Here is a 3,285-nt window from a genome sequence, read left to right on the forward strand (position 1 = left end):
CAATGAAAATTTATGCATTAAAAAACATAATTTAAACACTAAAAAATTCACATATTATATATATATATATATATAGCTACTAGAGTGATTAAATATCTTGAGGTGGAATTCTTTTTTCAAATTTTGCACTCTAGAAAAAATTTGCATATCAAAAAATTTGATCCCTGTAAACTTATAGCAAATCCTTGATTAAAATAGATTTTCTTTCCTTCCTCTGTTATATCCCATTTCGTCATGAATGACGTATTTGTAAGTGGGATGGTTGGACTGAGCCTAATGACTTTCTTTCGGTGTATCTTTCTTTTTTGGGTCATGGATTATGTATTTCTGGAGGTTGGATGGGTATTGCCTGCACTTTGTTGAGTATTAAAACATGTTGCTTTGAAAAATAAAATAATATAGAATAGCCCACTAGATTCCGTTTCCACGCATAATTGGAGACAAGCGCCTTGGATTAAGCCAGTTATAACGTCGGAAGCCGTGTTTATCAAGTTTCCTAAAAAGTAAAGCAATCCAGCTCCTGAACAGTAGAGTTCGTTTATAAATTCGTGTCAGTGGAGCTAATTCTTCTCATCTTAAAACAGAACTGAATTGCTTTCAGTCGACAGGTGTAAATGGAGAGCCATAGGCAGCATGTAGCAATCTTTCCGTCGCTGGGGATGGGTCATCTCATCCCCATGGTGGAGCTTGCAAAGAGGCTGGCACTCCACCATGGCTTCTCTGTCGCCTTCATGATGCCCAAATGGATGACTGTCTTTCCCCGCGAAAGCCTATATGTGCAACGCCTGGTGTCCTCGGCTGTGGAAAGGATACGCTTCGTCGAGCTCCCTGATGTGGAGATTGAAGGGGACGTTACAGAAATGAATCACCGAATTCGCATATCTTTACAAATGGAGAAAACGAAAATTTTTCTGGAAGATGCTCTCAGGTCCTCCTCGTTTCCTTTTTGCGCGTTCATCACTGATATGTTCTGCACCACCATGTTCGATGTGACATCCAAACTAGAAATACCTTCCTACATTTTCTTCCCTTCCCAGGCTTCTGTGCTCTGCCTCATGTTGTACCTTCCAGCGCTTGTTAAAAAGATTGAAAACTCATTCAAAGACGTTGACCTTCCTATTGAAGTGCCGGGCATTCGACCGATTGCAGGGAGAGATATGCCCAGCCCCATTCTTGACAGATCTGACAAAATTGAATTTAACTGGTTCCTCCAACATTGCTCTCGATTTCATGAAGCGCGCGGAATCTTGATAAATAGCTGCGAGGATATGGAAGTTGAGCCAATAAAAGCTCTTGTGGAAGGACAGGTTCTGAGTGCTGCCGAAATGCCCTCCATTTATCCCGTGGGGCCGATTATATCTTCGTCTTTATTCTCATCTGATGAGGCCGTGGAGGATAACCAGTGCCTGAAATGGCTGGACCACCAGCCCGCCTCGTCCGTTCTGTTCGTTGCCTTCGGGAGCAAAGGCACTCTGTCGGACGATCAGGTTCGAGAACTTGCCCTAGGACTCGAAGCAAGCGGGCAGCGCTTCATTTGGGCGTTGCGGGGGTCTGCGCCAATTCAGCCCACAACAGCCGAAGCAGACATAAGTCATCTTCTACCTGAGGGCTTCGAGAGTCGAACCAGGGATCGAGGATTTGTGGTTCCTTCATGGGCGCCTCAGACTCCTGTTCTTTCTCATCCATCTACTGGCGGTTTCCTTTCTCACTGCGGTTGGAATTCGTCCATTGAAAGCATTTTACATGGAGTGCCCATGATCGCTTGGCCTATATTTGGCGAACAGCGGATGAACGCTATTTTTCTCGTGGAGGAGAAGAAGGTGGCCATTGAACCGAAAAAGGGACCGAATGGATTGGTGAGCAAAGAGGAAGTGGAAAGAGTAGTGAGAGAATTAATGGAAGGAGAAAGCGGAGTGGAAACAAAGAAGAGAATGAAGGAATTGATGCAAACGGCCCACAATGCAATCAGTGAGGGAGGGAGTTCATACAACACCATGGCCACTCTCGCTTCTCTTTGGAAACAGGAGGATTGTACTAACACGCCTTCATCTACTTGAGAAATTTCACATAGGAATAACAAACTGAGGGAAAGCCCCATCTTTGCTTTATCTCTATGCAAGTTCCGTAAGTTTTATATGATAGTGGCTACCATGTGCAATGTCCTCATGCATAAGAGGCGTCCCTTGTAATTCAATAATAGGAGAGTCTTAGACTTTGGTCCCTTCTTTTTTTAGATTATAGATGGCTCGGGTGTTTATGTCACGACAAATAAAACACATTTGAATCACTTAATAGTATTATAAATCATCTTATATTAAATGTATATGTGAGGAAAGTGATTTATTTTATTCTATTCACTTATCGTAAAATGTAAATGTGTCAACATGTCAAGTGGATCGGTATTATATGCTTATATTTAAATTCATTTTTAAGGTCTATGTTGTAAAGCAAAATACAGAATCCGAGCCACGAAAATAGTCATAGTTCTATTTAAATGCCCTTAGCACATTGCTAAGGTCTTTGCGTGTGGTATTACTCTAGGCTACTACATCTTCTTTGTTGGTTCAAAGATGGATCATTCAACACAGGGTGGAATGGAGGCCTTTGCAATTTTATTTGATATCCACAAAATGCTCATTAATGAGAGAATAATGGCACCTCATCGAATGAGGGAACTAGGGGTTGCATTTGTTACATCTAGCTTCGAAAGGACATGCTTTCTCTCTACCTCAAGTTTGGGCTGCCATATATATCATGGTGCGGTCTCAAGGTGGCAAAGATGGTGTCTACCAAAGGCGTTTTCAAGCACCTCTCTTCAGTTGTAGAGCAGAGATAGTTTCTCGCGACTTGAGCTCAAAGGCATGCCCTTTTTCGCGTGTTTTTGGCTTGGGACTGCCAGGGTCACTGTATTGTTCACACTGTCTGCTTTTCTACTATCTAAATCGAGTCTTTCATTTACTCTTTTCTTGTCTAGATATTATTGGTTATTGTGCAAATATTAAGTTTGTATCCTACACACAGTCCTTACGTACTTTCGTCTATGTCTTGTTTTGGTCAAAAAACCCCTTCATTATAGGTCTTGAGTCATCACTGGTAGGGTTACTTCCTTCATTACATCTGTTGTGGACGAGGGTTCAATTTATAGCTAAAGGTTGCAAATCTAAGTGTGAGCTGAGATGTTCTTTTTACTACCACTTGGCACCTATTTTGGCAGTCTACGGTCTCATATTATAGTTCGTATCTCTGTACCAAGTCAATGTTTTTTGTATTATTTCTCCATAATTC

The 3,285-nt window shown here is 41.7% G+C and overlaps 1 pseudogene; it reads left to right on the forward strand.

Annotated features, from left to right (window-relative positions):
- The first annotated feature begins 454 nt into the window (after positions 1-454).
- On the forward strand, positions 455-2,287 carry LOC149158166 (hydroquinone glucosyltransferase pseudogene; annotated as a pseudogene).
- The last annotated feature ends 998 nt before the right edge of the window (positions 2,288-3,285 follow it).

This window comes from Pinus tabuliformis, chromosome 5_2, assembly GCF_031772625.1.
Source record: "Pinus tabuliformis cultivar Carrire ecotype Pingquan chromosome 5_2, CPIR1, whole genome shotgun sequence".
Taxonomy (NCBI): Eukaryota; Viridiplantae; Streptophyta; class Pinopsida; order Pinales; family Pinaceae; genus Pinus; species Pinus tabuliformis.